Below are 15083 nucleotides of genomic sequence, written 5' to 3'. Positions count from 1 at the left end.
GCCACAACAGAAGCTAGAGCAATAAGTTAAGTGCACATATGAGCTATTTCTGTACAGTTGTAATACACATCACTGCTAGAGTATTGGGAATTAAGTTTGAGCCTATCATATCGTTGGTAGTTCAATCTGTGAATGACAGCCCAGCCATCAGCTTTTAGGAAATTCCTTCCAGGATGAGCCACAGTCTCCCCCATTTTACTTATATGGGTTTCAAAGCAGAGACTTTTAGCAGAGAATAGTGCTTCAAGCCATCCTTTTGTTTCGGAGGTTCCTGAGAGTATAGCTCCTGAAGGATCAGGGTGGGAATTCTATTACTTCTACTCCCTTCCCCCAAAACACACATGCACTGTTGATGGTCTTAGTTTTTCATGCCCTTGTAAGCCTGTCTGAGTTGGTGGGAGGAGATGAGTGAGATACTAATGAAGCATGAGTAATACACAGAACTGTTTTTCTCTTTCTGCTACAATAGTAAGAGTTCTATTATTTTTAACTTCTTCCAGGAGCAAGACAGAAACCATTTCCCCTGGTTTTTCTTACCTCCCTTTTTCCCTTCCAAGAAGAAGCTTGTAGCAAATCTCTCTTGTGAACAATTGTGCTTCACTTCTCTGTGCAACTTGGTACAGCTACTTTAAGCATACGTTTGGATAGTTCTTTAATGTTATGAGCACAAACATTTCTTTTGGGGTCCTTTTAGTCAATTACTATATTGATTTTATTCTTTTCTCCAGGAGCCTCCTGTGTGGTTAAAGGATAACATTTATGGTCTCTAACGTTCCCTTGGATCCCGTTTTTCCGCCCACAGAGAAAAAGGCCATGACAGACCATTCAATACCATTTTTGTTTATTCACCCAGGGCAAGATATTTTGAGGTGCTGAACACTCATCCCCCATGAAGTTTCAATATCACACATTTGTTATGGACTTAAGAAAACACTTGAAATCTGTTAGGGAATGCCCAGTGGATACAATAGGAACTGACTTTTCTATCTCCTACCCAGTGCTCCACCCTCCCTCCAACTGGAGCACCCACCCACTCCATCTGAGACCCCACCCTCACTCCGTTTTTCCTGCCCCTATTTCACACCCTTCCCTCAGGTCTCCCTTCCATCCTTCACTTGCTACTCTTAGCTGCTTCCCTCTGAGGCCCGCGCCTCCTCTGCCTGGTTTCCTGTGTGCTGAATCCTAGAACTCACTCCACCCAGAGCTGAAGTGGTCATTGTCTGCATTGCTCTGCAGGAGGGCAGTAACCCCAACTCTGTGCCTTGGCTGGGAAAGACCAGAGGCTCTGGCTCAGCAAGACAGTGTGGTGGGGAGCCCCAAAGAGCAAGGCAGGTGTCCGTGGCCTGATCAACACACCAGGGACCATCCCAACAGGTCTTCTCTGAGTGCACCCCATTACAGGGTGTGCCAGTTGCACCAGAGCAGCACTTTGATTGGAAGGAGAGGGAGCGCATGGCTCTCACAGTCAAAGATGTGTGTGATCTGCACACACCTCACCTCACATGACCTTGCTTTATGTGCATGTCACTTCAGTAATACCAGTAGGGAAAAAAAACTACACAGATAGAAAGCAGCAGAATCTGTCAACCTGTGCAATGTTCCCTGGGCCACAAGCAGAATCCTGATGGGTCTCATGCATCCCCCAGGCCTCACGTTGCCGACCACGGTTATAAAGCATGTCCTCTTTCTTTGTTTGTTTAAATCCACAGTGAAACAATTCTAGGACCCTTCACTCTTAAGTTGTGAAAGGAAACACGAAGCACAAACTAAATGGCACGTACCTAGGCTGTCTGCTTATCAAGACCTAGTTATGTCATGGGACTGACGTGAAGATGACTCAGAATGGAGCATGCCGTCACCTGTCTCAGCACATGGTAAGGGCCAGCAGGAGGGGGTAGATTGCTCATTTTTTGTTTTTGCAGCAATGTTCATTACTGCTGCATTGTGCAGGAAAGCTCACTCAGCTATTCCATGACTTTTCTGTTTAGGTTGGCCAGATTTCTGTTTGGTGTTGTGAAAATTCTCTTATATTTTATAGCCAGCCTCTTACGATATGGCAATCAGAGTAAAACAAAGGAGATACTTTAACTCCGTTTGTTCCACAGTTTCCATTTACCTCCGTCCCCTCCAAATAATTCCACAGCCTCCTATCAAAAAGAGCCCACCTAAATCATGTGAGTCTTGTTCCTTCTTGTCTGGAACAAAACCCCAGACAATAAGGTATTGGCTAGAATCAAAGCTGCACCTGAAAATTATTAAGATACATGTTTGTGTTGTGCTATACTAAAGCTTGTTTCAATACAAGAGCAGTTTCGGAATTGAAATTATTTTTAAGAAAACTGCATTTGAACCATAGTCTTGCAAATTTTTATTCATGCAAGAAGTCCTACTGAAACCTCAAGGAAACTCGTGTTGGGATTACTCTCTTGTGCCCAAGCTATCTGCAAAGAAACAGTATGCAGATACAGTTGTAGGTCCATAAGTCATTTCAAGGCCTCCTTTGTGTCATGGTGGATATCATCCATTTAATGTTTGAGTCTGTATTTGGGGCACTATATTATGTTATGTTCGATAGGTTGGATGGTCTCCAAAGGGGAGTCTGCACAAAGGAGAGTCTGATTTTCCACATTAAGTGGCTGCATCTTGCAAATTTTGTTCAGATGTGGTTCACGGTGGTCCAAAGTCCATGCAGCAGATTAAAACAGGGAGGGCACCTTGTTGGACCACTGATCATGTGACTGTTTGGAACAGCTGATGAGGTCCAGACACTTTGCCATTTCTTGGTCAGATCTAGAGACATGATATGGTCGCATGTGGTCCAGGCTGGTTTTCATAATTTCAGGCTTTGTTGGAGTTTGTTGTCCATAACTTGCCAGACAGGAAGTTCCAGATGGTTTTTGGCATGTTTAAGTTCTCATGCCATGGATGTGTCTTGTCAGGTAGCTGGAGGCTTGATGTTTTCTAATACAAAACACGATGGTAGTGGTGGATGGAAGATGACAACCTTCAAGTGCCCACCCTGTTAACTGAGAAATCATAACAATCATCACCAAATTGCTGACAGAGCATTGCCCGTTGATCTCCTGGTCAAAAGAGCAACAAAATAAGCCTTTCATTTAGGTGAGTAAAGGGTACTCATAAGTAAGGGTTTGCAGGCACTTCAAGCCTAACTACTGACATTGTCAGCATGCAATGATTTGAGGGAATAATCTGTTCTGATTCACTGCTTAATTTGATCAGAAAAGCTTATCCAAATGTTTCTGTCTAACGTTGCTTTCATTTACTTTTATTCAGTAGAACATGAAAGGAGATGCGGATTTCACATTCAGTTCTTTCACGGGAAGACGCATTAGTGTGATTTGCTAACATTTAATCTGACTTTCCAATCTGATTTTAACATGTAATTTGTGTCTTTTTTGTTTATGAATTTGAGCTTGATTGTCCAAAAAACTGTATGCTGGACTTGCAGCCTCATATCTTCTTTGCCTTATGTTGACTTCCAGGGTGTTGCATGCTCAAGCCCCCTGAAGAATAAGCTACTTATTTACTCATGTCGGTATGAATTGTGTAATTTTAGGTAACTAAACTTGAACATTTTAGTTTATATGACTTGGCCAAGATCCAGAGAAAGTCTGTGGAAGAACCAGGCATAGAACCAACTTTGCTTTAAATCTCAAGACTTTTTCTTCCCCCTTCACCATACTTCTATTAAATTAGTGGGTCAAATCCCTCCAAGGAGACAGATTCTGATCTCAAGTGCACTAATGTATAACTAATCCAGGGGTCTGCAACTGAAATAGTGAGAAGAGCCATTTTTTCAAATTCAGTTACAAAATCAATACTTCAAGAGCCACAATGCATGCGAATACGAGAGAGTCCTTAATAAATAGCAAACCGTAATTTTTGTCACCCCGATTTTAACAACAGCGCGCACACAATGATCTGTACCAGTTAGAAAGTTAAGTTACTCCCATCTCCAGGCTTTACCCGCCTCAGGCCCCAAATCCGCCCCCTAACTCCAGGTATTACTCCCCTTCCCACAAACCCATGCCCCCATTCCCAAGTGTAACCCCTCTCAGCCCCAAACCTGCCCTCCCATCCCCAGGATTAACCTGCCTCAGATGATGCTGCTCCTCCAAGGCCACTGCAGCTGCCTCTCCCTGCCCCCGCTGCTCCCCCCGTCTCCTCTTTCTTAGCGTCGCTGTGTGGCTCCAGCAGGGACAGGCTCAGTTCCTGCCCCCCAGCTCTCCTGCAGGCTTAGTCCTCCCAAAGGTGCAGTACAGGTGGCTCCCTGTCCTGCCAGCTTTCACTTCTGGGGCTCCCTGCCCTGCCACAGCTTTCTTGTCCTGGGCTGACTGCTCAGCGGCCCCAGAGGCTGTCGTCGCATAACAAACAAAACCTAAATTCGGTTGGTTTAACAGCGGGTAACTGAATTTAGTTTTTTTGTTTAAGCGGCGGCAGCCTCCAGAGCCACGAGAGGAGTCAGTGATGGCAGCACTCAGCCACAAATGGAAGCCTTAAAGAGCCGCATGTGGCTCCGGAGCCACAGGTTGCCATCCCCTGAACTAATCTAACCGAGATCAAAATTTGGGCTTTAGTTTTTCTTCAATTCTTACTAAGGCAGCCTCGCATTAGTGTCAAAAGAAGAGTAAGAAGATGTAAAAGTTGAATAGAAAGCTCAGGGTCAGACCTATATGAGTACCTAGAAGTTTCCTTGAAGTAGTTTTTGCCTTAATAACAGCTTGATATGCCTGTCAAGTAGTGGTGGCTGTTACTACTACTACTACTACTATTTAACTACTGGACAAGCAAACTGAAGTGATGTGTGCTTCTTAAAAATATCTGAGTACTTAAAAGCCTTCAGTGTATGTCTGTAACCTCCTATAGCGATTACTACTAAAATATTCATTTTAAATAGAAACTTATTTTTTACCCTATAACTAAATTAATAAACAGGAAAGAGCACCACAAGGAATTAACACAAAGAGCATAGTGCTGCCTATTATTCATTCAGAATGGAACCAGTGATATCTTAATTATATACTGTGCAGATCAAAGAAGTCTAAAGGCCTTATTCTGATTTCATGCATACCAGTGTAAATAAAAGTGTCAAAACACTAACACTTAAGTCAAGGGATTAAACCATCACAACACTACCCTGAGGTCAGCATCAGGTTGCACTCCAGCCAGTTTATTTGTCTGAGCATGAAAAGCATCATGGAACACAATGATACGGGATAACCCTTGCTATACTATGACTGCCTGGTTTTAGAAAGTAAGGGTACTTAAAATTCTCAAGGCATTCAATAGAACACACGATGCCAGACGGTGTTCCACTATTTTTAAAATACTCTGGAACTCATCATCCGATATTTAAATTTTCTGACAAGAGTTCAGTGAGTTTAGATTTCAGAATTAAGAAATCCTTTCCCTTATCCTCACAAGTCTTTGCAGCAGATGAAGAAATGGAGCACCTTAAAGCTAAAACTGCTGCTAATTCATTAGCTTTTTAAAAAATTATGTTTGCCTTAAGACCATGCAAAAATTCTGTGCTGTGCTACAGAAATATAAATCCATTAGTCTCAAGTGGGCCAGATTCTGCTCCTACTTACATCTGGATGAAACCGGAATAAATAATTCCCTTGAAGGTAATGGAATTACTCCAACTTTAAATCACTGCAAATGAGGAGAGTTTGTCCTCCTTAAACTTGTTATCTGATGCCTCATTATACCATGATGATAGCATCAGTCCTTGGTCCCTAACTCTGACCAAAGGCAACATGAAGAAAACTGGCCACAAAATTTGACACACACAAAAAAAAAGAAGTGAATAACTTACTGTGATTACAACATCTATTCAAGTATAGCAGTACGGGTTGAACCTCTCTAGTCCAGAACCCTTGTGACCTCAGTGGTGCCAAATGAAAGTATTTGCTGAATTGTAGGAGGTCAGTATTGTCTGGCAGCATTACCAACCCTTCCACTGCTTACTGGGGTCTTCAAAAAGAGATTTAGGGGTAAATTACAGCTAAATAACAGCAGAGAATGCTGAGAGCCAGGACTGGTGGCTGTAAACAAACTATAAAGGACCGCAGGAAACTTGGATATACTCATGGTAAGTGGTCATCGAGTTAACTAAATGCCGGGTTAAAGACGTTGCTGGACAAGAGAGCGACAGACTAGAGAGGTTGAACCTGCGCTCAGTTTCACTATATGGGAAGTTTAAAGAAATAGAAACAAGCAGACTTCACGCTACAGGGAGCAAATGAAATAAAATAATTAAAGATTGATATATTCTGCAAATTTATGAGAAAAAATATTTGATCATTATTAATTACCTGAAATCTCTTTTTTACTTCAGAGGAAACCTAGAAACCATCAGGCTAAACCATTTTGTGAAACTAAAGTTATAAGGTTACTAATATGGATCTCATTTTGGAACCTTAGCTATGGATATCTTCCACATGCCTATAAAAATGGGCCACACTAAAACTCCAGATGATAGTTCAATATAAGGAGAGCGTGATGAAATTATGTGAAGTAAAAACCCCATTCCATTCGCAAAGTGATAGTTTCTTTAGAACTTCTCAAGCTGGTGACATCACATTTCCTTGGACAAAGGGGGTATACTTAGGACCTTCCATCTGGAAAGAACATTTTCAGGGATCAGAAGTACTCTATACATCCAAAGAAGATCAACGCAAGATGTGGGTGTGTGGAGAGTGGTCTAGGCTTGAGAAGATTTTTTTCTTGAAGAGCATGAAGCCCTAGGACAATACATGGAGAACATATGAGAATGCTAAGGCCTTGATTCTCCTCTCATTTACATGGTTAGTCTTTTTTTAACAGCACAACTGCATTGATTTTGATGGGGTTATCCCCCATTTACATCAGAATATAATAAAAGTCAGTCGTATAGACAGAAGCAAGGAATGGAATTTTCCCTTCACCATCTACTACAATAAAAAAAGAGGCTGAAAGAAATAGCTTTGTATTGAAAGTGAGTCTTATAAAGGGGTTTGCAAAAGGATCAGTGTACCACTACTTACTTCCCCAGTGTAATGCTTAGGTGGTTCTATAGGGTATTGTATCAGCTTTTGTCAGTGGGGAAATTCTCACCTTCAGGAAGAGTTCATTTTTTAATAAATGTTGCACCGTGAAATCATGCTATTGTAGTACTGAGGGTCTGCTAACTCTTCACACTGTGGTGCTCCAGATGAAACATTTACCATTACATTAACCACCAACACCTAGGAACTAAAGCAACACACTTTAAAAGGCCAGCTATGTTGCTCATTGAAGTCAAATTCTTCCCATTCATATCTGCCTTGAGAGTTTGCTTCATACTAGTATTCCTGGCTTGCTGGCTGGGGCAGTGTCAGATCACCTGCCCATCTACTGCGATTTCTGCCTGCCCAGGAAGAAGGATAGCATTCCATGAGAATTTTCAGAAATATTTCAAGTTTATGATAATTCTTCTCTTTCTTCATTGTAGTTTTGCTGAAGTCCTGTAACATCTATTGATCTAAAGTAGTCTGTGTGCAGTTTTGCAACATTATTAGTCCTGTGCCGTTATGACTAAACCTTATAAAAATGTTATATAAATATTTTCATGCTATTTTTATTTCTTAGATATGCTTTCTCAGCCACCTCTCACTTCCATGCTTTTGCTTGCCTTCTTACCAATTTTCAAACTATCCTTCCACTACCACCCTAGAAATGTATAGTACACGTTTGTTTCTTGTATGCAGAGAAATCTGTCTATAAATAGCAGTTATGAGTTATTTTCTAGCATCTATTTCTGACATTTTCTCTGCCACCGCTTCGTACACTCCATTTGTACCTAGTACAAGGGTTTTATCTCAGCAATATTTTTAGAGCACTAGAGTCAGAAGATAATTTTGAAGTAGAAAATGTTCCATATTTCGTAGTCCTACTATGGAGTCTAATTAATTTGCTCCTCCTGCCTGATTTATTCAGTAACAAACACTGGAGTAAAAAAATGACATCTGACTCACTTCCATCATAATTAGTTGTCATTTTGCAAAACAAGATTGTCATTAAATCAGACAAAAGGAAGTGAAAATGTATAAATAATAATTAAAACTATTAATATGAAGATGCTAATTACAATTATATTATACCCATAATACCCTAGGGGCTCAGTCACACCGAGTGGCTTTGTGATCAACAATAATTCAAAGGCTGACATGGAAAGTACAAGAAAGCTTTTTTGGATGTTGATATATTTGCACTATAGGTTGAATGTAGTTAAGTGAGTTACATTCCTGAATATGTATTCTCCTAAAGCACTGGACTAAGATTCAGAACATCAGAGATCCGTTTCCAACTCCACCACAGACTTCCATGTGACCTTGGGCAAGTCTCCTCATGTGTCTCCATTTCATTCTCCCCATCTGCAAAATGGGGACAATACTTTCCTATGTCACCAGGGTATATTGGAGTAAATGCATTAAGTTTTGTGAACTGCTCAGTTACTATGGTTATAGCAGCCATGCAAGTATTTTATGCTAAATGCATTACCAGCTATGACAGTCAATAGTACAGAAGTAGCTTTTGTAACACACACTATACAGAGGCTAAATATATTAGACCGAATGCTCAGAAGGAAGTAGAGGCCTACCAACCATTTGAAATCAGTGAAAGTTAGAAACCTAACTGCTTTTGAGAATTCAACCCTTCCAAACGCAATACACTTAATAACTCCTGCTGGTACAAAAGATGATCTGATTTACTAGTTTCCAAGCTAAAAATAGTCTTATATTTTGGCATCACGTTAGTCAGCACCAAGAATACCTTTGACTTCTTGGGGTCAAAATCTTGAACCTATGTTTGCTTTTCCCAGTCATTTCAAAAGCAGAGTTTGTCATAAACTTGTTGTTACAGGGGATTTCATCTTTTGCCAGTTCCCCAAAGCATTTCACATTCTGTCTTTGACTAGACACTGGATTGGTACAGAATGTGAAAAAAGTGCTCTCAAGTGTGCTTGCCCCTGAGCAGTAACTCCCCATAAGAATAGCAAATGCAAACCAACTCCTTTCCCTTCAAAATGTGAAAAGACTTAGGGGAACATGAGGAGTGGGGCTTCATCACATATGCAGAGGGCTGGGGGGGGTTCCCCTTCCAAAAAAGCTATGAAAAATGGAGTTTGATTGAATGAGCATCTTTTTCCTGAACGTTTTATTTATTTTTATTGGGTTTTTAGATGTTTTCTAAATGAAAAAACTCCATAGCTAAACCCAATTTCTATAAGTTAAAAAGGTTCTTTTAAGGAGACAGTCAAGAAGGTTTTTGACAACTGCTCTGTCAGTTCCTTCTTCTCTTCGTGAAGATGCCTTGATACCTTTTGACAGACTTGCACAAGTGACTTGGCTAATACCTATACAGCTATCCTACCATACAATCTAACAGAGAAAACCAAAACAATCTTTTACACATTTAACCCAAACTTGCAATCACTGAAGTCACTTGGAGCGTTGGTCTTGTAAATGCCATACAGTTACCCTACAATGCCAAACACACGAAAGAGAAAGAACGAAGAGCATCTTGGCTCATACACCTTGGCCCCATCTACACTAGCAAGTTCTTTCAAAAGATTTTTTGAAAGAAGGGGGCTCTTTCGAAAGATCCCACAGAGTGTCTACACACAAAAAGCAAATCAAGTAAAAAAAAAAAGTAAATCAAAAGAAAGCGGCACTCCTTTCAAAAGCAATCCTCCACTCCCATTTCAGGCAGAGCACCATCTTTCAAAAGAAAACCTGTGTAGATGCTCCTCAGGCCCCTCCTCTTCCCCCCCCCCCCCCCCGAAAGAGCAATCCTCATAGATCATGATTTTTCGATCCCTGGCCCGTTCTTTCAAAAGAGCATGCTTTTTTGTGTTTGGACTCACTCTTTCAAACGAAGTTCTTTCGGAAGAGATCTTCTGGATTCACTGGTGAATATGTTTGATTCTGAGTATCCGAACAAGGAGTTCAAACTGCAATCAGGCCAATCTATTCCTGCCACAGCTCAGATGAGTGAACTCTTGTAGGTTAGTAGTTTAAAATAAGACAACGTGATAGCCGACACACATACCTCAGGTTCCAAAACACACAGACTTTGCAGAAATATCTGGACACCTGTACGTCATTTCCTGCCTCACTTCACTCTGCACTTTGGAGAGTTCTCTAGGCTTAGGGTCACTGTATTCCCAGAGTTCTATAGGCTGTCTCCAAGATTCCACTCCCCCAGCAGGAGTCTGTATGCCTGGAGTATGTGCAGGCGCTCTGGCTCCCCAGCCTCCTCATCTCATTTCCTTGGCTTGAGCAATGTCATAAAGTCAGCCAGAATTCTTAAGTGCCACATAGACAGATGTCCCAAATCACCACTAACTCTCTGTGGGATATATGTCCCCAACCTGTACTCAGTGGTTTGAGCATTGGCCTGCTAAACCTGGGGTTGTGAGTTCAGTCCTTGAGGCCATTTAGGGACTGGGGCAAATAGTTGTCAGGGATGGTGCTTGGTCCTGCCAAGAGGGCAGGGAACTGGACTAGATGATGTCCCAAGGTCCCTTCCAGTTCCAGGAGATGTATTATCTCCAATTATATGATGTATGGTATATCTGCTTGTCAGAGAAACTGTATCACAGCCCCTCGCTGGCTACCTCTCCAGCGCCTTTAGTGACGCATGTCATAGTACAGGACTGCTGCACTTCCATCCCCCTCTGCAATCCAGCAAGTGCATGCAGGCTTCCAGCACCCCACTCACCGCCTTCCTTGGGTGGAGACGCACATCTCACTCCCCTCTGACGGGTGCTTCCAGGCTGCACAGTTCCCTGCCTTCACTTAATGTAATGTCCAGGAGAGAGGCTGCCCTATAACCCCTGCTTGCTTTCTCACCAGAGATTGATAGCAGGTGTATAACGCCACACAGCTTTTTTCTGTGCAGGTCTGTGTTACTTGAAGATAAAAATACTTCAAAGAAATCATTAAACCAATAAAAGAACCTACATAAGTGCTCATGAACTCACCAGACATACACACACACACTATAACATGGCCTCTGGCCGGAGCAGTCCCTCAAATCCCCAACCGAGGGGACTCCTTGTGTTACAAATTCATCACAGCTTCAGCTCAGAACAAGTACACAGTCTTATGTAGATCAAGTCCTTCAAACCCTCGCCTGGGGACTGGGGTTATCTGTGACCCAGAAGTACTGTCCATTTGATCAATCAGGAAGGAGACAAGAAGCCAGTTTAAAACCAGACTATTTATCCAAAAATCCTTTCACTGTCTGTTGATCCCAGAAGAATCCCACTTGAACTAATACATTCAAATCTTTCTAGGGGGTGGTGTTTCTCCAGAGATGTTACAATCTGAGTGAAATCTGCCGAATTTTCCCCCCACTGCCATTTTGTCCTATTAATCTTTCCTGTGAATAGACATACGAGCTCTCAATAATACCCAGCAATTGCCTTTTTAATGCAATGAACCTAAAAATAGTAAACCTAATTCAATAAGGTTTAATTCATCCATGATAAAGTTAATTCATGATATAGGAAATTGCCAGAGTTCCTGCTGCAGACCTTATCTCCTACCAACTGAACAAAGAGCTTGCATTATGTAATCTTGCAATCCCTACCCTTCAGTCACAAGTCCCCTGGATTAGGCCTGTCATCAGTCCCTCCAGATGACATTCCTCAGAATGACTTTGTCCTGGGTCAGGGCCCTGCCTTGTCTATAAATTCCTTCAAAGTGTCAGCCTGCATCCTGTTGGGTTCCTCATTTTGCATTTGTACAAAACAAGTTTTAAGGTTAAAAAAAAAAGTTAGTGATGTAAAGAAACCACCAAAACCTCAGAACTAAAATCAGTTCTCCTTTACAATGAATTCTGAATCTGACACATAGCTATTTTTATTTACTTTCCCATGTATCCTCTGTGCTATCTTTGTTCCTCATTTATACGGTTTTAAAATTCTCTCCTCACATTTCTGTTACTTTAAGATGATATTTTCCCTTCTCTTCCCTGCCACTACCAGCCAAATGTTTTTTTTCTACGTTGTAAGTCAATGTAGGCCTCCTGGCAGACAGGAGTTTTCTGGCCGGAGGTTTTATTTTCATGATGATTCAGCAGAAAACAGAACACCTAGAAGTGGTGGCAACCACAGAATATTTTTAACTGAAACCACACTCTTGATTAATACTCAGTGAGAAAACTGCACTGGGAAAAGGGGCTATGTACATACCATTTTGCTGCCTACTACTTCTTCAGTTCTAATCATTTTAATTTCTAATCTATGAAGACGTTTCTGCATCTCCTCACCCCATCCCTGAATGCCTTAGGAAATCCTGCTTTACATGAGTTGAAGAACATTTCAACCATCCTTTGCTGCTTTTTTTTTTTTTTGGGGTCTGTAAGTGGCATCACTCTTGCAGATTTTAAAGGATGATACAGCTGGCTTGAGTCTGTGCGAGTGGAAAGCTCAGGCTCAGGTTAAATAGAAATGCTACTAAATTATTCTCATCTGTTCCACCGATGGAGCTGCAGAGGACTGAGATAAAATTATGTCCAATCTCATCTGTTTTTCTTGCCCTGCTGTTTCCAATCAACAGCGGTAATTTGATCTTAAATAACTGGTCTACAAACACAACCATCCCCAGAATAGACAGTCTCTTCTGTGGCTGATACCGCTTCTCTCCTCAATCACTACAACAGAGCAAACTGAGCACTTCCTCGCTGCAGTCTGGTTTCAGACCTCAGTACTAAGGGACCTACCTTCCTGGACTCCGCCAGCCCAAGAGAATAGTCACCCTAGAGCACCTCCTTCATCCTGGCCTCTCCCACGATTTTACTCAAAAGAAGAGCTGTCAAACAAACCCTTACATATTCTTTAATCCTGGAAACACCCTGTATTCTGATACCTCTCAACTGCAGTGTCTGAATGAAATTCCTTGTTAAGTTTTATCCCTCTTGTGTCAATGTTAGATTATTTTGGTCTGTGAAACCTTCCCTCTTCCCACCATTTCCTTCTTGGATTTCTGATCGCTAGCCAATTTGTTCCTCCAAGCTTTTCATAATGCTGCCATTACCGCCATCTTTGAACATCCGTGCAAGCACTCAACGTGGAAGCCAGTTCCTGAAGATAAATACACAGCAGGCTTGGGAGAGCAGTGAGAGCCGCATTTAGGAAGCAGCTAGCACTGTTCTGAGCGACATTACCTGCTGATCCTGGATGTTTGCAACTCTTTCCCAACTATTGGCATTAGATCTTCCACATATTTCAGCACAAAAATGACAGTGGGTATCACTATGAACTGCTCCTAGCCCTACTTCACTGAAGTTTCACTGATTTCTTGAAAGATTGCTGATGTGAGTAAGAGTAGTAGGACCAGGCCCTTAGAGGAAAGCACAAAGGCCCAGATTGTTAAAGATTTTAGGCCTAAGTGATTTTCAGCTCCATTTTCAAAAGTCTACATTTTTGTTGACCTAGTTGTATTGCTCAGGGCTGTGAAAAATGCCACATCTTGCGCAATGTCAGCAAATGAGCTTACGCCCCAGACACCGGTAGGTCAATGGACAAATCCTTCCAACAACCAATCCACTGCCTCAAGAGGCCTGGCTATACTACAGCGACAATGACAAAAACCCCACCATCTGTCACTGCAGCAAGTGTCCACTATTGTGCTGCAACTCTGCTGCTGTTTTAGCGACTGTAGTAGAGACGTAGCCTTAGGTTTCTAAGTGCCTAAATCACACAGAAGAATGGGATTTAGCCATTGAAATCACTTAATCCGTGCAACCCTTGGTCCCTGTGTCAGCAGGGAATCCACCAAAACACACTGGCTCACTTCTAGGCAGCACACTAATGACCAGTTCCCCCATTGTATTTTCTACTGAAGAATGTTGGTTTGGCTCACTTGACCACACATCTTCTGCAGCTTCTGGATAGACTGCCAACAGCAATCCCAGTACCTACTGCCTGTCTTTCATCCTCTATGGATTCAGGAAGTGGGGTGACTCAGGGCCTGGTCCAGAGTCCTGCAGAGGACTTGAGACATCTATCTCCTTCCCTGGCTCAGCCCAAATTGGTTTGTGGGGCCCTTTCTTTTTACTTCCTGTCCTGTTTCTGTGCTTCCCACTGGGGATGGGGCTAGTTTGGCTCCACCTACCTAGGGCAGCACAGTGGTCCATTGTGCCTCGCTACAGAAGCAATGACTAATAAAATTGTAGATTTATCTTGCCCTTAGGCTGTTTAGCATGGGTACTATTTTAAAGTTTACTGCTGCTTTTCTTATGATCTACTGTATATGAGGTGTCTTTTTTTTATTTAGATGCAGGGTATCATTTTAAAAGTATGAGCCAGCTGCTAGTGATACAAAATATTTATCTTGGCACTTACAAGTGTGCGGAAGGGAAACAAATATCTGTGGCTCTTAAAACCCTCCTGATATCTCCAAAGAACCCTTGAGAACCATTCCTTTATGTTTCTGGATCACACAACAAAGAGGGTGAATGAGAAAAATCTTAGCAACATGGTTGAATTAACCATTTGAGCATGGGCAATTAAATACACCCTGAAGCAGTCTGGGTCACAGTGAAAGCGTGAAGATGTAGTTAACAGCTATGCAAGCAATATAACCTTCTTTTGCATATTAAAAATGGCCCAGATGTTAGCTGCAAGGAATTGAAATGCATGTGAAAGAGGACCTATTTAGAGGACTCAGTTTAACCTTAACTTTGAAACATATCCATAGCTTCATGGGCCAGATTTACAGAGGTGCTGAGTACTTGCAGCTCCCATTGGCTTCAAGTGGAGTCATATTTTCACAATACACCTGAGAATAAATACTATTTACAGATTATGTAAGAAGCCGGAGAAGTAAAAATTATAAGTTACCCTCTAGTTTCTCAAGAACTGCGGAGAATATTGCGTATTGCAAAGCTCGGGAGAATTTCCCATTGTTTTTCAGTTGAAGACTAGTTCCTTTGGAGATCATTTATGTAAAAATTCCACTAATATGAATTGTCTCTATACTTCACAGAGGGACCAATAGTGGGTGTCTCCAAAGAGGAAGATTTCCAGG

The sequence above is a fragment of the Carettochelys insculpta genome, chromosome 2 (genome assembly GCF_033958435.1).
Source record: "Carettochelys insculpta isolate YL-2023 chromosome 2, ASM3395843v1, whole genome shotgun sequence".
NCBI lineage: Eukaryota > Metazoa > Chordata > Testudines > Carettochelyidae > Carettochelys > Carettochelys insculpta.
The sequence above is the reverse complement of the archived record's forward strand: the minus strand, read 5'-3'. Positions refer to the sequence as shown.